The sequence below is a fragment of the Bos grunniens genome, chromosome 19 (assembly GCF_055505025.1).
Source record: "Bos grunniens cultivar Pamir isolate PY7600 chromosome 19, Bosgru_T2T1.0, whole genome shotgun sequence".
NCBI classification, from domain to species: Eukaryota; Metazoa; Chordata; class Mammalia; order Artiodactyla; family Bovidae; genus Bos; species Bos grunniens.
This window is the reverse complement of record NC_141183.1, coordinates 46,510,804-46,536,049: the sequence shown is the minus strand read 5'-3', so window position 1 is coordinate 46,536,049 and position 25,246 is coordinate 46,510,804. Positions and strand designations below refer to the sequence as shown.

The window sequence follows — 25,246 nt, the reverse complement described above, 5'->3', positions numbered from 1 at the left end:
TAGCCATGGAGGTCTGGAGATACTCTAACATGCATGAAAGACGTTACTGGAGTCTGTGCAAGCAGAGTTATGTCCATTCTCCAGGGGGATTTGCATGACAGCTCTAAGGGAAGGTAGAAAGTCGCAAATTCTAGGCAAGCAGAGTGACTCACTCAAGGTCACAAAGCTGGTCAAGTCTCAGCTACAACTTAAATCATCCCTTTCCAAGGCCGAGGCTAGTCTACAACATACACAACAGGGATGTTGGCCACTGGTCCTCATTAATAATACCTGTAGGACATTTTGTTACTTTCTACTGAAGGCTAGAAATATCTGCTCTGGCCAGACAAGTGAGCCACAGAGGAGAATGGAGGTTATTGGATGATGATTCAGGTTTTGAAAAGCAAATTTTGCCCACGATATTTAAATAACTCCAAGTTACTGCTGCCCCATACAGGAAAGGACAAGCAGGCAGTGGTATATGACTTCTGGGTGGGAGGGGAATTGAGTGGGAGGCTGGAGCCAGGCTTCTAGAGAGAAATTACCATTTTGTATTTATTACTTTGGCTCACAGGAGTGCCGCAGGGACGGGCTAGCTAATACATTAGATAATTGCCTCGGTTCCCCCACTTCATCTTGCAGGATGTAGACCAGTCCAGGTGCAGTCTTGTGGGTCGTGATTCCATTCAGGCCTCCCAGCTGCCCATACCTGTCTCGGGACATGAGATACTAAAGGAGGGAGGGAAACTGGGAGGGGTGGGGCTGTCCATCTCTCAGATACCAGGGGACACCAGGATGGTCTGGTCTCAAGGACCAGAGTGAAAGGTTCCCAGGCGGGAACCATGAGGCTGGACTTTGCATTCTGCCACGAACAGCTGGGCCCTTAGCTGTTCCTCTCTGAGCCTCTGGTCCCATCTGGAAAATAAAGGAAATCATATATCAGTATTTCTCAATTCTGGCTGAGCATTAGAATCACCAATGGGAAATTTTTAATTAAAAATTTTCCTGGGGACCTCCCTGGTAGTCCAGTGGTTAAGACTTCACCTTCCAATGCAGGGTGTATGTGTTCCATTCCTGGTCAGGGAGCTAAGATTCCACATGCCTCAGGGCCAAAAAGCCAAAACATAAGGCAGAAGCAATATTGTAACAAATGCAATAAAATGGTCCACATCAAAAGAATATTTAAAAAAAAAAAAAGTTACTAATGCTCCTAGCTCAATCTCTAGAGATTCTGACTCCTTTGACTTGAAGAACAGCCCAGACTCAGGTGTGCTTTAACAGGAGTTGAGAGTTTTGGGACTACCTCATCCATGCAGTCTTTCTTAGGTTGGACAGGACATTACAGGAGACTATCATTGAAAAAAGCGGCAAGTCAGTGACCTGGAGATCCAGGGTCCCTTGTTTCCATGTTTAGACTTTTCCGGCGGTATGATATACCTGTTCAGGTCTGACCTCCTCCCCAGCGAATTTCCTTCTTATCAGTGAATGTTGGAACAGCACCAGGAAGCAGGAGGCTCAGTTTCAGCCCCTCTTGTGTCAGCTCCGGGGATCCTGGGCCTCAATCTCTTCATCCTAGACAATGAGAGAGCAGCCCTCCTCTGCCCCTCTGCAAGCAAGGGTGTTGGACCAGACTTCACTTGGCGGTGCCATCTGGTTTCTCAAGGACTTCCCCTTCCAGTGCTTGAGAGAGGGCAGCCCAGGAGTGGAGAATACTATTCCTGTTCCCTAGGTGAGGAGACAGAGGCCCAACATGGTTGGGCAACTTTCCCAAGGCCATCCAGCCGGGAGGACTAGAACCAGACAGACATCAGTTCAAACCCCTGTAACCCAACTGACCTTGACCACTTTATTCACTGTTCCATGCCTCAGTTTCCTTATCTGTAAATGGAAACAAGTACCACCCATTTCCACAGAGTGAGGAGGAAATAAAGATAGCCAGATGGAGCCTGGCTCAAAGCAGATGCTCATTTAAAAAATTTTTTTTCCTTTCCTCCCTTCCTCCCTCGGTAATTTCACCCATTCTTCTTTTCTGCCTTCCTTTCTTCCTGCTTGTTTTTAAATTCTTCAAGGACTGAGACTCTGAGAGGCAATTCACTGTGCATGACCTTGGATAAGTTGTTTAGTCTCCCTGAACCTCAGTTTACCCATCTGTGAAATGGGGGTATTGGTAGTATTGTGGTTGTAAGGACTAATGTATTGAGAGAACAGCTTCTAGCATAGAGCCTTGGCTGTTTCCATTCTAACTTCTTTAGAGCTTCCTTCTCCTCCTCCATGGGCTCTGACACAGAGGAGTACTCTACCCACCCACCCTCATCCCCAGTGAGTGTTGAGTGATCAAGGAAATGATCCCCCCCCTCCAGGCAGAGGGACGGTAAACAACCAAATCCTAGCTGTGTCCTCAGCCTTGACAGCTCCACTAATGAGCACACACAGCCTCCAGGGTGCCCAGGCGGAGAAAATCCCCTATATCAGGGGATTGCTTGCTGTCTTGAGATGGAAAAAGCTATAAATATGGAGGATTTGTCTGTGATAAGTCATGGTTAGCAACCCTAGCTATATAACTTTTTAATTCTCCACTCCAGCTTGTAAGCTCATGTAGTAAAAACAGTCACTAGCAATTTATTTTTTTACCACTCTTTTAATTTTGTAATTTTTTTCTTTAACCAACCAAAAAGTCTTCTTAAACTCACCTTAAGCTTTTTTCCCCCTCTCCAGCAACCATAAAATGTGACCACAGATTATAATTTAAAAGCTATCCCCTCTCCTGCATTGCCAGAATAAAAAATGTGCAGGTTCGGAGGCAATTTCTCAATTGGTGTGTTTTTAAAATAGGGTTGAGTCCTGGGTTTACCTGCCTCGCCTGGCTTCAGGTGGCAAAGGAGGCGGGTACGGAGGGAGGCGGTTCAGTCAGAACTGTGTGTGCAGCCCAAGTGCTAGATTTGAGTCACCTCTCTTTTACCTGGTTGCTGAGTGATCTTGGGCAAGTCACTTCCCTATTAGGGCTCAAGTTGCTTATTTGCACAATGTGGACAAAAATTAAGGACTGACCTCCCTCACTGGAATGTTCTGAGAACCCCAAAAGATAACGTCTAAAAGTTGTTTTGTTCAATGTAAAGAAGGCATCAGAGGATGAGATGGTAGGATGGCATCACCTATGCGATCGACATGAACTTAGGTGAACTCCAGGAGACAGTGAGGGACAGGGAAGCTTGGTGTGCTGTTGTCCGTGGGGTCTCATAGAGTTTGGACACCACTTGGAGACTGAACAACCACAGAATACTATAAACATGTTGGAGAGTGTGTTACTGCTGATGGTGGTGGTGGTGATGGTGATGATAATGGTGGTGGGAGTGATGGATAATCGTGACTGGTGATGGTGACTTCTGATGGTGACGTTGACTGTGGTGATGATGATGGTGATGGTGGTGGAGATGGTGGCGATAATGATGATAATGGTGGTGGGAGTGATGCTGGTGATAGTAAACAGGATTGACGATGATGGTGGTGGTGGTGGTGATAATGATAATGATGATGTATGCTGATGAGCTTCCTAGGTTACACAGTGGTAAAGAACCTGCCTGCCAATGCAGGAGCCACAAGAGACGCAGTTTCAATCCCAGGATCAGGAAGATCCCCTGGAGCAGGAAATGGGAACCCACTCCAGTATTCTTGCCTGGAGAATCCCATGGGCAGAGGGGCATGGTGGGCTACAGTCCATGGGGTTGCAAAGAGTCGGACATGAGAGAAGGAACTTAGCTCACACACGTGCATGATGGTGATGATCATTTTGACTGATAATGGTGATGATGGTTCTTATGACGATGACTGGTGATGGTGATGATGGGATAACGATGATGGTACAGGTAGTGATGGGGATGACGATCACCATTATTATGACATAATCGTCATGGTGCCAGTGATGAGAGTGATGATCATTTTGACCGATGCTGAGTATGATAATGATGGTGGTGGTGATAAAGATGCTGCTGATAATGATAATGATGATGGTAAAAATACCACCATGTGCTTATCACAGAGCCCATGGACTTCTGTGATAAGAGGAGGGCTTTCCTCAGACCATCAGACATCTCTGTATACAAGTTAGGTGCTCAGTATTGTTCACCTAAAGTCAACTTCAGATTTCAGAGTTCAGTCCACCTCTTAGACATTTCAGTCATTCATTCAGCAAGTATTGGTCGAGTGCTTCTGTGTGTGTGTTTGTGTGTGGGTGTGTGCTCAGTCACTCACTTGTGTCCCACTATGTACCGGACCCTGTGAGCCCTGGACTACATGAGTGGGTGCTGGTGGTGTCACTCAGGGATGCTGCAGAGGTGCCAGGTGATGAAGGGAATGTTTCATGGGCAATTCAGCTTTTGTTTGGTGAGGCAAATGAAGTTGGCTTTACGGCTCAGACAGGGACTATAAGGAGTAGCCAGACAGAAGCAGGTAGGGACAGGTAAGGCCACTGGTTAACTGGTGCACAAGTGACCTGCCTAGAGACATCCTAGTGAAAATGTTTTAAGTCCCATGAGTACCAAATGAAACCCATTCACGCAGCCCCAGTGCCATGTGGGTTTGAGACCCCTGTAAGGTGACGCTGGACCAGAGAGGAATTTTAAACAGGAATGTACGAGATTGACAGGCCCTGATTTGCATTTTAGAAAAACTACTCTGGAAGCAATGGTTTAGAAAAGGGTTGGGAGTCGGGTGCGGGTGAGTTCCCCACAGGGAGAGGAGCCAGAAAACTCTTCACTCAGGTGAGAGGGGACCAGGAGAGGAAATAGGCTCATTATCACATAATTAGCTCTATAATCAGTGTGCAGGCTGATCATCTCAAAATGTAAAGATGATTACAGGATTAAAGAGTTTTTGCCTTTTAATGGAAGTAACTTGCCAAGCTAGAGGTTTGATAGGTTTTTGGGAAAAAAAGCATTTTTTTAAACGAGTTGTTTTTGCAATGAATTAGTTTACTGATGCAAAAGAAAACCTACTCGCTGTAGACTATAAGTTGTAAATGAGATCAGCAGCTAGTTAAAGTGAAAGCTAAGGGCAGGAGTCTGTAGGTTTCCTCTGTTTGGGCTGGGGAGAAGGTTTATTATGGCTGGAGAGGACTGGGGTCTGAGAGCAGGAAGGAATGTCAGAGTTATAGTTTAGTTCAGTCACTCAGTTGTGTTCGACTCTTTGAGACCCCATGGACTGCAGCACACCAGGCTTCCCTGTCCATCACCAACTCCCAGAGTTTGCTCAAACTCAGGTGCATTGAGTCAGTGATATTGAGTCAGGTCCATCCAACTATCTCATTCTCTGTTGTCCCCTTCTCCTCTTGCCTTCAATCTTTCCCAGCATCAGGGTCTTTTCCAATGAGTCCATTCTTCACATCAGGTGTCCTGAGTATTTTAGCTTCAGCTTCAGCATCAGTCCTTCCAATGAATATTTAGGACTGATTTCCTTTAGGACTAACTGGTTTGATCTTCTTGCAGTCCAAGGGACTCTCAAGAGGTTTTGCAGCTTCCCAAGCCCACACTGATTGCTCCTTTTCCTGCACTCCAATTGCCTTTGCCATCAGCAGGCACTAGAATTATCTAACTAACACCAAAGAATGGATGCTTTTGAACTGTGGTGCTGGAGAAGACTCTTGAGAGTCCCTTGGACTGCAAGGAGATCACCCAGTCAGTCCTAAAGGAAATCAAACCCTGTATATTCACTGGAAGGACTGAAGCTCCACTACTTTGGCCACCTGATGCCAAGGACTGACTCATTGAAAAAGACCTTGATGCTGGAAAAGAGTAGGAGTATGAGACAGTTGGATGGCATCATCGACTGAATGGACATGAGTCTGAGCAAACTCTGCAAGGTAGTGGAGGACGGGGAGCCTGGAGGGCTGCGGTCAGACTTGGCGACTTCATAACGAGCGACAACATAGCCTGTTTTCTGCTTCACCTTTGGGATCCGGGCTCCACCCAAAGTTTCCTGAAAGCAGAAGCCTTGTCAAACTTGCCTCTTATTCCCCATGGTCTTAGCACAGTGTTGGACTCAGAGTCAGTGTCAAGTAAATGCATGCTGATCAACTTACAATGAGAGTGTGTGGCATATGTTGGGTGTATTATCATAGCTTAGAAATGAATCTGACCAAACATCCTTTGAGAGTTGAATCCACCAGGGCCCCTAAGAGCTGACTTACCCAAAGTTGCCCAACTAGTTAGAGACAATTCTAGGTCTGGAACCAGTTCCTACTATTTCCAACCCCAAACCAGCAGTCCTTGTTGCCTCAGGGGTGTGTGTGTGTGTGATCTATCTAAGTAGGTTCTAGCCTAGTACCATAATTGCCACAGTAAATCCTCAGCCAGTGGTGGCTTAATTAATTAAATAAACAAAGCCCTGCCAGGACTGCTTCAGAGTGTTCTTCTTGTTTTTGCCCATCCTTGCCCAAGCTCATGCCTACCATAAGGCCCCTCTGCCCAGTGAGCAGCCAAGAAATGTAGATTGATTACCCCTAAGACTTCATTTCTTTTGAGAGTCAATGATTTCAGAAGGTGGACCATTTGTTGCATCTGGACAGAATCAACTGAATCCTTGTGTCGCCAGAATCACTCATGAGCAGATACCCTTGTCAACCATCCCTCCTCACTCTGCTGTTTCACTTGAAAAATTAGTTGCTGTACTGGAAATAAAGTCACAAGGAGCGAACATTTTGACAAGGTAATGGTCCCCTGTGTTTCTCGACATTTGCGAGGGAGTCGGAGTCCATTATAATGTCACAATGGCGCACACCACTGACATCTACTTGAATAATTAAAAGGCAGTTTAATTATAGCGATCATCCACTTAGTGCTTGGTTTCAAATGTCGGAGAAGCATGTTTGAGGAGGAAGCCCTGGGCGTGCAGACGGGAACAAGCCCGGGTCAGGACTGAGACCACTGAGTGGCAGGTTCTGCAGGGATGGTTCTGCAGATTCTGCAGCCCCTGAGCCCCTGGAGTGCCCCCCACCTCACCCCCCAAAAAAAGGAAAGAAAGAAAAGAAAAGCATGCAAGCAAAAGTATCTCTACTCTCTTTTACTTCTTTGAACTACATGCAAGGGCACTTTCTTTTCCATCCAAATGGAAAACTGAGAGTTTCTTGTGTTTCATTAACCACAGATAGTTTGTGCTGGAAAAGAACTTAGATTTTATTCTTTTATAAGGTGTGTGTTCATTGAACGCTTGCTCTGAGTCAGGTTTGTTCAGTGCTGTGGATATGTCAAAAAAAGGACAGACCAGGTTCCTACTCCTATTGGGCTTATGTTCTAGAGGCGAGGGATAAAACACACATGTGCTGTTCGAAGTAACAAAAACAGGAGTGACCGGGGGACCATGGTCAGGATAAATCCCTCTTTTGGGGAGTGGGGAATGGCATTGTACCTAAGGTCTAAGTATGTGCGTGGGTGCTAAGACGCTTCAGTCATGTCCAACTCTCTGCGACCCTATGGACTGTAGCTTGCCAGGCTCTTCTGTCCATGGGATTCTCCTCCAGGCTCCTCTGTCCATGGGATTCTCCTCCAGGCTCCTCTGTCCATGGGATTCTCCAGCCAAGAATACTGAAATGGGTTGTCATGCCCTCCTCCAGGGGATCTTCCCAATCCAGGGATTGAACCCTCATCTCTGATGTCTCCTGCATTGGCAGGTGGGTTCTTTACCACTATCACCACCTGGGAAGCCTGAGGTCTAAGTGACAAGGAGTCAAATGTATGAGGTTCCCTGGGAGAACAGTGCTGGTGGAGAAGTCCGTGGAAAGGCCCCGGGCGGGAAGGAACTGAGCGAGAGAACCATTATGGCCACGGGGCAGGAGGTGAGGGGGGCAGTGGGGCCAGGCGGGCTTCCCAGGCATCTCAGGTAGGGAGTCTGAATGTCAGTCTCCACGTGACGGAGAAGCTCCTGATGCAGTTCAGAGGAACCATAGGCTCTGAACACAGAGAGCTCATGTCAGAGGGCCTGAACCACATCTCTGCTCTCCCTGCTCTGTGCTCCTCCTCCATGCCTGGGCTCTGAGCAGATGCTGAGAGAGACAGCAGTGGGTGGACGCACCTGCCTCCAGGGGCTCACAGCCAGGGGAGGGGGAGACAAAGGCATGAAAGGCACTGACCGCCTGGTGTAGAATCTCCCGGGGTAGAGATGAGCCCAGGACTCTGAGAACCAGAGTCAAGACACCTAATCCAGGAAGACTTTCTGGAAGAGGTGGCCCCACACCGAATCCTTGGGGATGAGGGATTGGCCAGGCAGACACAGGCAGTTGGAAGAGAACATTCCAGGCAATGAAAAGAGCCTGGAGCCTGAAAGCAAGGAGCCCCCAGTGAGAAAGGCACCTCTGCAGAGTAACAGGGCCTGTGGGCTGGATCCTGTGACCCAGTGAGGGTCCCCAGGGTACAGTTCTACCCGCCTCTGACTCCTCCCCCAGTGAAGGTGATCAAGCCAGGTGTTCAGAGCACTGGAGGAGTCAGGACATCCCAGAACCATTCTCGTGGGGGCTGGTGCCAGGACCTGGCAGAGCTGACCTCCAGCCAGCCTGGGGATGTTTTTCCCTCCTCCAGGTGATTCTGGCCGGGTTCTCACTTTTTCCAACTGTTGCTCTTCCCAGCAACTGTTCAGATTCTAGGCTCAACCCCTAACACCAGCGTGGTCCCGATTCCGTGTTACCCATACCCTCACCCCGCCGATAACATCACGTTGTGGGGAATGAAGTGGCGGAAGGCGAGCTGAATTAACCCAACCCAAGCTTTCAGGTAGAAACACTGAAACCTAAACACCGATCTCTTGGCCTCTGATCTGATGCTATCTGGAAAACAGCTGAATGATCAGAGTGGGGTGAGATGGGAGGAATACCTCTTCCCTCACAGTTTCCTCTACTAAACGTTGTGAGAGGTCTGAGTGGTTCCGAAGGGGAAGGCACAGCCTGTAAAGTGGTACCCAGCTTGGGGTCAGAGTCAGGTAGCTTGTGTTTAATTCCTACGTTCCCTCATTACTAGCTGTGTGATGCGGGGCAGGTTGCTTCACCTCTCTGTGCCTCGGTTTCCTCGTCTGTTACACGAGGAGAATAATCACATCTGCTTCATGGGGTTACTGTGAGTGTTGCGTGAGGTGATGCCTGCAAAGCACTTCGAACCCAGCCATGCACTTAGTGCCATCTGTGGCAGCCTGGCATTGGTCTTGGGCCTCAGTAAGAGCCATTATCAATGTTCCCACAGTGTGCCAGGCACCATTCTGGGTGCTTTTCTCTTCTCTTCGCAGTGGTGACATGATAGCTCATGAAGTGTGTTACAGATGCCGGATTAGTCCTCATTCTGTTATTGATTTTTTTTCCCACTCATATTATCTCATTCAATCATTGCAGGAACACTGTGGCTTTTGCAGATGTGGAAAGAAAGGCTCAGAGTGATTGAGTCACTTGCCCAAGGGCACACAGTGGCCTGGAAGCAGAGCAGAGCAGGATGCTAGCCCAGAGCACTGGCCCTTCCCCTACTCACCACCTCTCCTTTCCCCTTGCAACTCCAGGGCCTGCGGCTACTTAGCTGGCGTCACTTGAGGCTCACCAGCCCTCACCCTCTGTCCGCAGTGGCCCCTTCCTTTTCCACGAAGAGGATGAGCACGAGGAGGAACCCTGCCGTGCTCCCCAAGCTCCAGGCGGTGGACCAGGACCTCCTGTCCAATCGGCAGCAGCATTCGATTAGAAATAAAATGCACAGTAACCATAATGTGCTCGAATCATCCTGAAACCATCCCTCCCACCCCTGGTCCATGGAAAAATTGTCTTCCACGAAATTGGTTTCTGGTGGCAAAAGGATGGCTTCCCAGGTGGCTAAGTGTTGAAGAATCTACCTGCCAAGCAGGAGACATGGGTTGATCCCTGGGTCAGGAATTGGCAACCCACTCCAGTATTCTTGCCTGGGAAATCCCATGGACAGAGGAGCCTGGAAGGCTACAGTCCATGGGGTCGCATAAGAGTCAGATACGACTTAGCGACTAAACACACACGGATGCCAAAAAGGTTCTAGAAATTCCTCCTGGAACAAGATGGGAAGAGACGAAGTTCTCTGGCAGGCAGCCCCGACTTGCATACAGTCAGCTCTGAACAGCCCACAGTGTTCAGGCTGGGGGGTCGGCGTGTTCACTCCTGAGCCTGGAATTCATGGGGCCAGAGAGAGCACCTAGGCCAGCGGGTATCAAACCGGGTGCCTCAGAAGCGCCTGCTGGGAGACTGGCTGGGCTCCAGCCTGTGTGTGGTCAGTGATTCCGCCAGGGCTTCTCTGCTTCTGTCCATCTCCTATGATGGATTTACAACCAAGATCTTCTCTGGAGAAAAGGCTTTCTAACCAAAACACAAAAAGCTGACAACTGCAGCTTAGAGATTGGCCTCTGGACTCATCGCCCAGACCCACAGCACGTGGCGTGCGAGTGGGACAGTGGTCCTTCCAGATGTACATTATCTTCGGGGCTCAGAGGGGCAGCAAGTGGGGTGTGCAGGATAAACACCTTCCTGGATGCCTGCCCCTGAAGAGACCGCAGCTCACCCTCTGCAGAGCCAGGCGGTGTCTGTATCCATATGTAAATACTGAGCACTCAGCCAGGGCTGGGAAACACCCAGAAGAATAACAAACAGATGCCCTTCTCTCTGGGAGCCCACAGTCCAGTTAATGAACTAAGCGGCATCCATAACATTCCTCTTAATAGCTCTTTTACAGAGCAAACAGCCGTGCATTTTTTCGAAATCCTCTGGAGTCTTTTTGCCTTAAGCTGAAGCTTTAGTACTCTGGCCACCTGATGCAAAGAGCTGACTCTGAAAAAGACCCTGATGCAGGAAAAGATTGAAGGCAGGAAGGGAAGGGGATGACAGAGGATTTGATGGTCAGATGGCATCACCGACTCAATGGACATGAGTTTGAGCAAACTCTGGGAGATAGTGAAGGACAGGGAAGCCTGGTGTGCTGCAGTCCATGGGGTCACAAAGAGTCTAACACGACTGGGTGACTGAACAAGAATCGGCACCACCCGCCTGGCTGAGACCTGAGTGCCCATCCCTCATCCCGAGGCAGCCTTAAACTCTATCCAGACTCTTCCTCCCCTGCACACCCGAAAGGCTTTCTCCCCCCATTCTGACCCTGCTTTGCCGGCTCATGCCTTGTCCACTTGTTTTCTTTTCCCTACAGCACTCAGCGCACATCATCACATATTTATTTGTGTATGTATTTGTGTATGTCTGTCAGCAGGTAGGGACCGCCTGTTGTATTCACATTGTTTAACCAGAGTCTAGCAGAGTACCTGTCCCTTTCTTGGACACATAAATTAACTGTCGAGAAATGAATGATCCTTGGGGAGATTGTGATGGGTAAGTTTGGCAAGTGGTTGAGGCCATAATACAAGGGTGGGGTCGAATGACAGGCTGAGAAATTCCCCCTATAAGGCTTGAGCAACCTGAGTAGCTATGGACTTTTTCTCCATCCCTTCCTCATCACTCCCTCCCTTCCTTCCCTCCTTTCTTTCCTCCCCACCTCCCTTCCTTGCTCCTTTGTTTTCTCCCTTCTTCTAGTCCTAGAGAGATAAGAGAGAGGAAAAGACTATAGGGCATAGAGAGGGATCAGTGAATTCTGAAGTGGGCAGAAGGGTTTGGACCATCCTGTTCGGGGGCTGGGCACTCAGTCCCAGAGGCCTTTCTCAGCTGGCGTTGGGAGGGCTAGATGCTTCCACGGCTCAGCAGAGCCCACATGGACTCACGGGCCAGTTCCCAGCACAGACCGTTCAGTCCCCAGCCTGACAACTTGGTTACACACCAGCTCCCCTTCATTAAGCCTGTATCCAGACATTGCCTCCGAAGGGCCCCAGAGAGTCACACTTCAGTGGCACGGAGAGGCCATTAGCACCCTACATGTATGCAGAGAGGGACCGGGCTTCCTCTGGAATGGGAGACACTTCCAGAGTGAAGACAGCCGCCAGCCTCACTTGCCCCACCAGCCCGCTCAGGACCGTGATTCCCAGGTCGAAAGCATGAACCCTGGAGCCCAACTTCCTGAGTTCAAATCCTGACTCTGCTGCTTATCAGTCACTTCTCTGGGTAAAATGTGGATAATGCAACAATAGTGTTTACGTGAGTATGAAATTAACTGACATACATTAAATTGCTTGGGGCTTCCCAGGTGGCACTAGTGGTAAAGAACCCGCCTGCCAATGCAGGGAACGCAGGAGATGTGGGTTCAATCCCTGGATCAGGAAGATCCCCTGGAGGAGGTCATGGCAACCCACTCCAGTATTCTTGTCTGGAGGATCCTGTGGACAGAGGAACCTGGTGGGCTACAATGCATGGGGTCACAAAAAGTTAGACACAACTGAAGTGACTTAGCGCACACACACATAAAGTGCTTGGACCCGGTCAGTGCTGCAAACATCTGGACTGCTACTATTATTGCAACAATCTGGATGCCTGTCTTCCCAATTCATGTGTGAGCTCCCCAGGGGCAGGGACCAGACCTTGCTCACTCAGCACAAGTTAACTGACTTTTTTTCCAGGCCACTAGCAAATCCATGACGAAGCTTAGTTCCCCATTTCCTGGCTATTTCCCCCATTTTCCTGGAAGCCGCAGGAGGATAAGAACCCAGCAGCAGGCATATAGTAGCAGGTCAGAGAACAGTAGTTGGATAATTGAATGGCAGGAAGATGAGATCAGATGATGCTGTGATTCAGGGGGAGAAGGGAGGGTGGGAGACAGCACTCACCCTTAAAGGTCCCATCTTGCTTAAGAGGGTATGTGGTACTTCTGATAACCACGAAAGGGAATGATGGAGGATGTGCTAGCAAGCTGGAAACAACCAAGTTTCTGAAATTAATGATGGAGAATCAGGATGCTATTTGATTCACAGATTTTTTTTTCTGGATAAAAGTGGCCCTTTGACTAGGGAACACTTGGATGCTTATTTCTAAGTCTGCAGTCAAATCAGGAGTGTGAGGGTCTGCAGTCAGATGAGGGCAATAAGGAATGAAATCAACATGTTTGCTAGAGAGGCTTTAAAAGGGTTCTGAAGAGGTGGTTCCTAGGGAAGAGCAATATCGTGGCAACAAAGCATCTTTGCAATCATGCTTAGAGGCAGTGGGAGGCCTGTACTTGGTCGGCCCAAGCCCATTTATGTGCAGAAGCCCAGGATCTGCACTGTGCAGGGCTCCAGCGAGGGGTGGTGGTGAGAAGTCACCCCTGGGGAGAGACAAGAGCTCTCCATGAGGAAGCAGGCAGGGGCCCGGCTCTGGGACTGGGGGGAGGTGAGTATTAGGCATCTCTGCCTGTGGGGCTCAGGATGGCATCCCCACTTGCTACCTTGATCCCATAAGCCATTTACCACCTCTCCTGAAAGAGCTCTCTGCCTTGCAGGGCAGCCCAGCCCAGTATTCCCCGGCCCCCCGGAGGCAGGGATCTGTCGTTTGGCTGTTGGAGGTGATGAAGTTCAGCAGGAAAAAAATCATCAGACCGTCATTTTCCCTTCAAGAAGCCATTAGATGATTTTGCCTGACCTTCGGAGGAGACCTGGGGAGATCAGAGTGGCCCCTGCCGGTGGCTCTGACCTGCCCCTGCAGAGTTAATGTGCCCGGCAGGTTCTGTTTCGAGTTGCATGGTCTGGTTGCCTTCTTTGGGGCCTCCCCTGACTGCTGTTGCTCCCTTGGTTGGAGTATGCTTGGGGCGGAGCTGGGAGACAGGCTTGCAGCCCAGTGAAAGAGCACTGGCTCGGGGTCAAGAAGACCAGATTTCATCTGCGCGTCTGCCCTGCCCTGTGCTGCACAGTAAATTGGGCAGATCATCTCTTCCTTTGCAGGTTTCATATGGAGGTCCCTAAAGTCATCTGGAACAGATGAAATAGAGTGACTCAAGGTAGAGTCCCAGACTTCCCTGGCGGTCCAGAGGTTAAGACTTCACCTTCCAATGAAGGGGGTATGGGGTCGATCCCTAGTCGGAAAGCTAAGATCCCACATGCCTCAGTGGCCAAAAATCAAAACATTAAAACAGAAGCAAGATTTTTGTTTTTTTGAAGATAGCACAGAGAATGACCTTAAAAAAAATCGAAAACCCACCAAACCACAGCTTCAATGTTTTGACCCCGTCACCAATACTGTCAGAAAAACAAAAAGAGCCTTTAAAACAGAATGCTGCCTCTCAAAATGTAAGTGGTCTGCATTGAAAATGCATTTGAAATGCATTTGAAAGTGGTCTGCATTATACATTGTAAGTGTATACATTCAATGCATTATACATTGAAACATGTATAATATATGTGAAATGAATTGCCAGTCCAGGTTCGATGCAGGATACAGGATGCTCGGGGCTGGTGCACTGGGATGACCCAGAGGGATGGTTTGGGGAGGGAGGTGGGAGGGGGGTTCAGGATGGGGAACACGTGTATACCTGTGGCGGATTCCTGTTGATGTATGGCAAAACCAATACAATATCGTAAAGTAATTAGCCTCCATTAAAATAAATAAATTTAATTTTTTTAAAAAAATGCAGATTATCAGGCATTAGACCTAAATCAGGGGCCCCTGGGCTGCAGCCCAACAGGTGTGGTCCAACAGGATCCAGGTGATTCGTAAGCCCTGAAAGGAGGATGGTGTCTTCTGTCCATCCTTATCTCCATCTCAGTTCATGACATCGAGGACAGGCCGTGTGATCAGATGGCTCTGTGAGACCCAAAATAAGTAAGGAAGCCCAGACTCAACTTCGGGTCTCCAGACTGTCATTCCTTGTTCTTTCCATCCAAATCTCACGGTTTCAGTATCTTGGCTTTCCTCTACCACCAACACACAGCCCATCACTTAATTTCTGCTCAGTCTGGGGGCTTGGCAGTGAGGCACACCCTTCCTCTTATCTGCTGAGCTCGGCATTTATAGAATGGCTTGGGGGAGAGAGTTTCTCAGGGCCCAACTTCTGAACCAAGTGGTTACTGCATATGGATTACCAGGTAGTGATAGTCACACATATATAATACATAGGTTTGCAAGATTCTGTTATAAATTACAGGGTTTTACATCCCTGGTTTTGCAGGCGGATGGCATGAATTGTAACAATGCAATATATCGCCATAGAAGATAATGCCACCAGCCATGGAGGCCTCATATATCATTACCAAGGAGGATATTGCATTTAGAATGTGCTATTTTTATTTAAGTGCCTTTGGTGTTTTAAAACTGTCAGTTCTGAGATGCCCCAAGATCTGACAGGTTTGGGGACTATTCCAGATTTCCTGTAGAATCCTGAGCCCTCACCATTATCCCCGAGTGGCCTGCTGGAGCTGCCAAGGTGAATATGGGTGTGTACACCAGGAGAGAAAGAGAGGCCCTTCCCTTCTGCCTTAGACCCCCTCCTTATGCACACACACACACACTCCTCATCCCTCCAGCAGTTCATACTCTGTTCCTGTTCTCCCAGAAGTCTGTTTGGAGCACAAATAGGTGGGTCCGGATTTCCACTGTATTGCTGGTTGTTCATGCCTGAGGCCATATATACCGATGGTTAAGAACATATGCCTTGAAGCCAGACTGTCTTGGGTTCAAATCCCCAGTTCCCCTCCTTACCAGCTTGGGAAAGTTATTTAACTTCTCTGAGCTTTAGTTTCCTCTGCAAATCAGAGATCAGGGTATAAGGCTCGCTCTTTCTCTCCCTCCCTGCTCTACGTGTGTCTCTACCCCCACTCCCCTGCCATCAGCTCTCTGGCTTCAACCACCAAGGCCTCCGTTTGTCTTCTGGAACACTCCAGGAATGCCATCTTTCATTCCTGCTTTGGGGCCGTGGCACACTTGCCCTCTCTTCTTCCAGGAAGGCTCTTCCTGTATTCATCTGCTGGCCCCTCACACTTCACTCAGGTCTCTGTACAGATGCACTCATGGGAGCATCCTTCTGTCACTCCCCTTCCTCAAACTTTCTCACCCAGCCTCCCACCCAGCCTTATTCTCCATCTCTCGCTCTTATTTCCTTCATAGCATGGATCACTCCTGACCATTAACTAATTGATGCTTTGGGGATCTGTGCCCTCCTACCCCTCCCTAGATTGCAAGCACAGAAGGCAGAGAGAATGTCAACATTGTGTATTTAATGCTGTTTTCCCAGCACCAACGACCCAGCATAACTAGACATTTAATAAATAACTGGTGAGTGAATGAATGCCGTGAATGAATGGCACTTACCTGATGCCAGCTGAGAGGACTAACCGACATAAAGCAGACAAAACACTTAGCCCAGTTCCTACCTTACAGTCATCATACCCACTTACGTTTATTGAGCACTTACTATGTGGCAGGCATGGTTTCAGGTGGTGCTGGTGGTAAAGATTCTGCTTGCCAAAACAGGAGACTCGGGTTCCATCCCTGGATCAGGAAGATCCCCTGGAGGAGGGTACGGCAACCCATTCTTGCCTGGAGATCCCATGGACAGCGGAGCCTGGCGGGCTATGGCCCATAGTGTCGCAAAGAGTCGGACATGACTGAAGTGACTTCATATGCATGCGCCTATTAGTTTACTTAACCTTCAAACAAATCCTATGAGATAGATGCTATTATTATCATCTCCATTTAGCAAGTGAGGAAACAAGAGCGATAGAGGGAAAATAACTTACCCACGGTCACCCAGTTACCAAATACTCAGCCATGGGTCAAAGCTGGGCTCTTATTCTCTGCCCTGAACATCTCTCTAAATGAGCGAGCTATGAACAAAGCTGTGGTTGTCATTGTTACTATACCTGGTTCCACTGGAGGATAAGCACCTTGGTACCATCCACACACATGCCAGCCTCTTGCCTCACCCAGGAGATGGTGCCAACGAGGACCCAGCCCCTTGATTTTCAACCATCATCCAGTCTGGGGACCACCCTTGGGAGGCAGTGTAACACGCACTAGGGTGGGAGTTTGGTGCTCGGGGTTCTTGTCCTATCCCTGAGAATAGCTTGCTGTGTGATCTTGGAAGAAGTCACCTCACCTCTCTGGGCCACAGCCTCCTTATGTTTATGATGGAAGTGTGAGATAATGACCCTCCTCCCTCTATGGAGCTTCTTAGGATCTGCGTGAACAGACTCTGCTGGAAACTACTGTTGGACTGAGATGCTGAAAGGCAGATCTCCCTGGGAAGACCTCACCTGTGAGACATCAGAGCGGAGGCTGCAAACCCCACCCCTGGCGTCAGGACCCAGATGGGCTGTGCGAACAAGGGGGTCCGGCCAACGGAGCCTGCTAGTCCGCTCAAGGCAGCCCCGCCTGGCTGCTGCCCAGCGTTGAGCTCACAAATACAGCCCTGGTTTTGCCAAGTGTTTCCAGATAGACCAGGAATCTGACTTTTCTTGTGGGCAATCTTTTTCAACATTGACACCATTTTTTACTGCAGTCTGTGATGATAACAGACATATCTGTGACCAGGGCCTGACAGACAGGCCTCCTCCCCATCTCTGCATCTGTCTGTGGGGGGAAGACCTGCTGGTAGGGGAATCACACAGGAGCTCAAGGCCGCCCACCTGGCAAACCCCTGGGAGACCGGGAATGACTTCCTCCCATATTCTAAAACCACAGGGATGCCCAGGAGTGGGATTGCTAGATCATATGGTAGTTCTATTTTTAGTTTTTTTTAGGAACTCCCATACCGTTCTCCACAGTGGCTGTATCAATTTACATTCCCACCAACAATGCAAGAGGGTTCCCTTCTCTCCAAACCCTCTCCAGCATTTCTTGCTTGTAGATTTTTTTGATGATGACCATTCTGACTTGAGTAAGGTGATACTTCATTGTAGTTTTCAGGGCAGGAATAGAGACCCAGACGTGTGAACACTGAGTGGGAAGGGGGCAGGGTGGGATGAACTGGGAGATTCGGTTTGACGCTGATACACTGCCGTGAGCTTCCTTTGGCTCAGATGCTCAAGACTCAGACTGCAATTCGGGAGACCTGGATTCGATCCCTGGGTCGGGAAGATCCCCTGGAGAAGGAAATGGCAGCCCACTCCAGTACGCTTGCCTGGAACATCCCATGGATGGAGGAGCCTGGCAGGCTACAGTCCATGGGGTCTCGAAGAGTCGGACACGACTAAGCAGTTTCACTGTCGCACCACCATGGGTAATATAGCTCGTGGGAAGCTGCAGTGTAGCACAGGGAGCTCAGCTCAGTGCTCTGGGATGACCCAGAGGGGTAGGATGACGAGGAGTGGGGGAGAGAGGTGTAAGAGAGAGGGGACATATGTATGCATAGAGCTGACTCACTGCGTGGTACAGCAGAAAGCAACAACGTTGTAAAGCAATTATACTCCAATAAAAAAATAATAAAATTGAAATAGAACCAAAAAACCCAAAGAGATGTTCTAAGAGGGCGGGCAGACAGTTTTTCTCTTACAGTAAAAGTCTTTTGCCGACAGTTTATGTTTTTATTATCATGATCGTGGAACATTCACATGGCTAAAAGATGCAAATGGTGTAAAAGAGTATAGAATAGTATGAAAGACTCCAACCTTCTTCCTAGAAATAGTTTCCTATGTCTCTTTCCAGCATGCATCCCTTTTTTTTATACCCTGGGTTCAGATTCTACACACGTTGTTTTGCACTTATTACCTAGTGTACCTTAGACGTATTTTCAAAGCATCTCACAAATTCATCTTCTGTTTCTGATTGTTCCGCACGAGGCATTGCATGGATTTGCCATCATTTATTTTATATTTTATGGGCTTCCCTCATAGCTCAGTTGGTAAAGAATCTGCCTGCAATGCAGGTTTGCCAGTTCCAGTGGTCAGATCCTTTAATGGGATCCAGTTTTCCTCTGAGACGGGCAATGCTGCAAAGAACAACCTTGTCTATATATATTTTGGGGGTACATACAGCATGTCTGTAGCCTAAGATATAATACGTCTTTTTCTAAGGTGACCACTCAGACCCATGGCAATTCATCTGACCTCAAATAGTGATTTATCAACCTGTGATACTTCCTTTCCTAGGATGAATAAACAGGACTCTGAGAACAAATCATGAAGCAATTGGGACAAACTGGTGATGTTAGGGGACTGTGGGTAAAGATGATGTGGGTGTTCTTTGTCGTATTTCTGATGCTTTTCTCTAAATTAAAAATAATTTCCGAACTGAAACTGTTAACAAGTTCCTATTATGAAGCCACTTTGTGACTTGCCTGAAATATTCTATTGTTAATTAGAAGCCCCTTAATTCATCCTGGTATTTAGAGTCTTTTATTCTCTATTTTGTTTTTACTGTTTGATGTTTGAAAATATTCACAATAGCAAGCCATGCTGACATTAGCGAGTGAAGTAGTACAAAGATGGACACAGGCAAAGTAAGTCTCCTGCCTGGTCCACCCCCTCCTGCCCCTCCCGTCCCCCTGAGACAGCCAGCGTTATCAGACTGCTATAGATGTCATCAGCTTACTCCTTGTTGACACATGGATATATTAGTGTATGTTGACCTCTTTTTGTATGTTTAATGAGAAACTATGCACAGCAGTCTAAAATTTGTTGTTTATGCAGATGTAGAAAACGGATATGTGGATGTGGTGGGAGGGGAGAGTGAGTCAGACTAGAACTGACACATATACCACTGAGAGAGTAAAACTGAGATGTATACACCACCCTCCTAAACAGACACCCAGCAGGAAGCCGCACAGCACCGGGAGCTCGGCTGCGTGCTCTGTCACGACCTCCAGGGCTGGGATGGGAGAGTAGGGGGGCAGGGAGATTCAAAAGGGAGGGGACATTTGTATACATATAGTTGATTCATTTTGTTGTACAGCAGAAACTAACATAACACTGTAAGGCAGTTATACTCCAATAAAAAAATTTTAATTTAAAATAAAATCGGTTCTTTGAGCCTCATCACTTATCACAGGCATCCCTCAGTAGATTTAAATCTTACACTCTCTTTTTTTAAAATTATTTCTTTACATTCAAACCCAACATTCAGTGCAACTATTTTTTCTTGAACATTTTATCTAATTATAAAAGTAATCCAGTAGTTAAATAAAATACAGATAATTTGTAAACATCAAAGCAGGAAGTAAAACTCACCCCTAACCCCTCCACCACTGGTAACCCCTGTTAGCTCCTGTATGTTCCATTTGGGTGTCTTGGTTGAGAACCTGCTCACATGTCTGCATGTCTGTCTGTGTGGGGAGTGATTAACAGAATGGTGCCATTTGGTGTGCTTTCTTAACATCCTGCTCTTCTGACTTAACGTGGTAATGTGAGCATCATTCCCATGAATTAAGTTTTCTTTTAAAATAGGAAGTTTGAAAGGAATTGAAACTAATTTTGTGAGGTTAGGTTTGTCATGGCTGTGAAGTAGGACAAGCAGTCAGGGAAGGCTTCCTGAAGGAGGTGGTACCTCAGCAGAGTGCTGAAGGATGAACGGAAGTCAGCCAGATGGAGAAGAAAGGGGAATAAGGAGTCTTGCCTGGTGGTCCAGTGGCGAAGACGCTATGCTCCCAATGCAGGGGACCTGGGTTTGATCCCTCATCAGGGAACCAGATCCCACAAACTGCAACTAAAATAGAATGCCATGAGCTGTAACTAAGGCCAAGTGCAGCCAAATAAATATAAATAGAATATTTAAAAAAAGAAAGGACATTAGGTGTGCCAGGCAGAGGGAACAGCGTGGGCCAAGAGGTAAAAGAAAGTTTAGTGCATTTAAAGCCTGAATGAGATTTGATGGGTTGGGGTGAGGAAGGGAGACAGGGCCAGCTCCTGGAAGGCTGGAGCTGGATTAAGGGACTTGAATTTTGTCCTAAAAGCAAAGGGGACCTATTGAAAGAGGAAGGGGAGAGGAGATGGTATGATCATGCCTGAGATTTGCATTTGAGAATGATCACTCTGGTGACCGTGTGGGAACAGGACTGGAGAAGGTGCGACAGGAGGTGGGGAGAGGGGCACAGACATGCCTGGACCTTTTCACTATGATGACCTAAAAACTCACCTGGCCCTCCTTCTGCCCCCACAAGCCAGTGGCACTTCTGGAAGAGTTGCCTGAGTCTTTTTGGTGGTTGTGATGTTCTCAGAGGGTGCACATTGCCTCCAAGCCCCAGAGCGCCCCTTAACAGAACCACTGACAATTTGATGGAAATGCTTTTGCAAAACCTGCACCAAGAAATCTGCTCCTGTCTTGTACAGCTGCCCCTCCCTGCCCTGTATTTCGGAAAACAGAAGTTCAGGGGAAACAAGAACCTGGGAACCCAGGTAATGATAGAACCTGACAGGTAGTCTCATTGTCCAAACCACAGCCGAGTCTGAGGATGCTTGCTCCTCTGATGTTCCCCAGGGCAATGGTCTCAGCTTCCCGGAGCTGGAACATCTCCAGAGATCAGACCACCTCCCACAGGCTACAGTTGGGAGACCCAGGTTTCTTAGAAGAAGAGACTAGACGTCTCACTTATTTTAAAATATCCTCTTTTTATTTTTATTTTTTTCAGAAAAGGCTTTATTGGGGCCCCTGCTTTAAAAAAAAATTTATTGAGGTACAATTATGATGTTGTGTTAGTTTCTGTTGTACAGCAAAGTGAATCAGCCATTCATGCACATAGATCCTCTCTTTTTTGGATTCCCTTCCCATTTAGGTCACCACAAGCATGATGTAGAGTTTCCTGTGCTATACAGAATGTTCTCATTAGTTATCCATTCATACATAGTAATGTATATATGTCAGTCCCAATCTCTTAATTCATCCCACCTAAAATCCTCTTTTTAATCAGATCCTCACTTTCTTTTTTTTTCCTTTCATGAAAACCAGAGTCTCAGGTACCAGATGATCACATCTGTTCCGCCCAAATCCTCCCCAGCCTCATCCTCAAGGCCCCTGGCTGGCTCATCGAAAGGCTCTTCCTCCAGCAAATGTCAATCAATGCTGCCTAGGCAGAAACGGTGGTTTCTTCTTGTAAACATCTGTAACATTAAGTGGGAAAAAGAAAAAGACAAAGAAGTTCAGGAAAATCCATCAACCCAATTGTTTGGAAGTGGAATGTTTTCCATGAGGCATGAATAATGCCGACCCACTAGTGATTTTTCATTTTCAACTCTGGTCTGGTTCAGATAACTCCCAATGACAGGAATGAGGGCTGGAGTGTGTGTGGGCACACACACACACGCACGTGCTTGTGTCTGAGTACACTCAGGACTTAAATGAAGCTAGAAACCAGTCAGTAAGGCACCCGTTTGGTCCTGAGTTCCTGAAGCAAGGCTTAACTAAATGCAGGGCTGTGTTGCATGTAACTAAGCACCTGTGAACCTTGAACCCCAGCTCTGTCCCCTGTGAGCTGTGTGACCTTGGGGAGGTATATATCCTTTCTGGGGCTTCCCTGGTGGTTCAGCAGTAAAGAATCTGCCTGCTAATGCAAGAGAGGCAAGTTTGATCCCTGGGTCGGGAAGATCCCCTGGAGAAGGAAATGGCAACCCACTCCAGTACTCTTGCTGGGAAATCTCACGGACAGAGGAGCCTGGTGGGCTACTGCGTTCATGTGATCTCAAAAAAGTCAAGACACAACTTAGCGACTAAACAATACCCTCTCTGAGGCTCAGTTTCTTCTACTGCAAAGTGGGACTATTGTAATAACTGTCTCACGGGGGTGTAAAGCGCTGTCTGAGATAGAAAGTAGCAAGCAAAGGCACATACCATAGATTCCAGCCCTCAGTCAATGGTAACTCTTATTTCTTTTGGAGCATAACATGTGAATTTTGAGGAATCTGAGTGCATCTGCGTTCCACCCACAAGAACAAGTCAGACCTAGTAGAGACAAAGAGTAGAGGACGGGAGGGTCCTCAGTAAATCTAAGAGGCCAGGGGACCCTGTGTGTGTCTTGCTAAAATAGAGAGATACAGCCATTGCCCAGTGAAAACCAAGTTCTTAGAAGAACACATAACAAGCCCAAGATCTAGACAAAGACATTCTAGGAGGAAGAGCCACAAAACTCCAGCTATGAGAGCCGGGAAACAGAGCAAGGTGTAAGGGACACACCTTCGGGGTAGTTCAGGAAGTAAGGCCAAGAGTGAGAGGGTTGCTGGGACTTCCCTGATAGTTCAGTAGCTAAGACACTGCTCTCTCAATGCAGGGGGCCTGGGTTCGATCCCTGGCCAGGGAACTAGATCCCACAAGCTGCAGCTAAAGATTCCACAACTGAAGATGCCACCTCCCACAGTGAAAATCGAAGATTCCACCTGCTGCACCTAAGAGCCGGTGCAGCCACATAAATTTAATTAAGAAAATGAATAAGGGGGTTGCCCCAAGCAATGCTATATGAGCAGCACTGGACTGCTGCTCTATCACTGTGATCATATATGACCATATATCACTGGTCCCTGCAAACACATTTCCCCGGCACTCGGGGAAGCTGTGCGCTGGACTTTAACCAAGGCATCAACCTCGGGAACGGTTGACCAAACCAAAGCGCACTCTTGCCATTGTTCTCTTGAGGCAGGCCGTCAGCAGGAAATCGGGTCTCCAGGCTGGGTCTGTGTGAACACACCCCGAGAGGTGTGTCGGGTCCTTGTAGACCAATTTATCCTAGAACTGAGCAGACTGTTTATAGCAGAGTCTGGCTGTATTATGCATGCCATTCACTTGCTAATTTGCATTTCCTTTACCTCTTAAAAAATGAAAAGCAAAAGCAAATAAATGATGAACGGGAGGGAAATTGAATGCCTAATAAATGAAAAGCCTGCCGCGATGAAAAGATTGGGAGCAATTTGAAAACAAAATGAAGTTCTGCTAAAGAAGGGGACATGAATTCCCTGAGCAAGGGAGCCCTGGGGTTTCTGGCTCTCCCTCTGGTTGGAGAGAGGATTCAGAAGGGAATAGCAAAACCCCCATTCTTCCCACACTCTGTATAACCCTAGGCAAGTCCCTCCAGCTCTCCCAGCCTCAGTTTTCCACTCTGAAAAATGGGTACAATAGTACCTGCTGCTGACCTCCCAGGATTCTTAGGAGATCAGCGTTAGTAATGTAGATGGGAGAGCTGGCGCTGAACCAAGAACTTGGAGGTCAGTAAAAAGGATTGCTTTTTATACAACTCAATGGCTGTACTGAAATCAGAGGGACTTTTTGCCCTCAGAAACCATGTGAGGTGGGAAGAGCACAGCCTTTGCATACAGATCCAAGTTTGGGTCCTAACCCTACTAGCCATTATGACCTTGGGTAAGTCACCTTTCCTCTCTGAGAGTCAGTTTCCCCATAAGTGGAATAGAAATAAAGATGCTTGCACCCTTGTACCATTGCCTCAAAGAATTAACCAGCTTAAGGTATAAGATGGTACCTGACACACAGTAGTGCTCAGCTAAAACCAGTTTTACTCTCCTTCCTGCCATGATTGTTGAACAGCAGCATTTGCCCTATTTTCATTATGAACCCAGAACCTGCTTCATGAAATGGGAAAGATTGACCACAAGGAAAAGTTAGGATTTTTGAGATTTTTTTTTTTTATAGCTATGAGAGACCTTAGAAATATTTAGCTCAGGATCTGTTTATTTCTATCTCAGAGTCAAAGCATTTTTAACTGGCTACCAATACTAAGTCAACCCCTTCAATATATAAGAGTGCAGCAGATCTGACATCAAGAAATTAACAAGCGGGCATAAGATACCAAGAATCTGGCTGGCGAGCTGCAGGTTAAAAATGGAAATAAAGCATACACACAAATACATTTTTACACTTAACCACTTGAAATACATATTCATCAGCACCAATTCATCTAACTCCAATCACATGTAGCTTTAAACTCAGAGTCGCTAGCAAATTTTGCCTTTAGTCAGAATCTTTCAAAGTCTGTCCCCTGGGAAACATAGGGTTTCCTGGAAATGCCTTGGGCTGATAAAGAGGAGTCCCCTCCCCACTTTAACAAGAGCATCTTTAATCTATTTTAAACAGCAGGATACCATGTAGGCTTTATAAAAAATAAAAGCTTTCTGCTATAAAACAAAACTGTGAAAATGACTAATGGAGCTCGAACCTCTCACCGCCCAAGTTGGAACAATGAAGCTTCCAGGGAAGTGGTGACTTACTGAGGTCACAGGGAATGAGTAAAAAGCAGCAGGATTGAAGGCCAGACCGGTGCCCCAGGCCTCTCCCTGTTCTGATCAGAGAGCGTTCTTTGAGTCTAGAGGCAATGATTGCAGTGAATCAGCAGCTTGCTCTCCCACTGGACGTGTGTTTGTGACATGGCCACGTGGTGCTGGGCTGGCCTTGAGAGCGGAAGCAGGAGGCCAGCAGCCCACACGAGCAGCAGGCTCCTGGCTCTGGTTTCCAGGTTCATGG

At 47.6% G+C, this 25,246-nt stretch overlaps 1 protein-coding gene and 1 long non-coding RNA gene across 2 annotated transcripts in view; one reads left to right on the top strand and one right to left on the bottom strand.

Annotated features, from left to right (window-relative positions):
* Positions 1-25,246, top strand: part of ASIC2 (acid sensing ion channel subunit 2) — a 295,279-nt gene that overhangs the window by 19,118 nt on the left and 250,915 nt on the right. The gene's annotated exons all lie outside the window — the stretch shown is intronic.
* On the bottom strand, positions 21,377-25,144 carry LOC147352536 (uncharacterized). The gene is made up of 3 exons (XR_015148237.1): positions 24,994-25,144; positions 22,613-22,723; positions 21,377-21,885 (listed from the first exon to the last, which is right to left on the bottom strand). It is a non-coding gene; the product is annotated as an uncharacterized LOC147352536 (long non-coding RNA).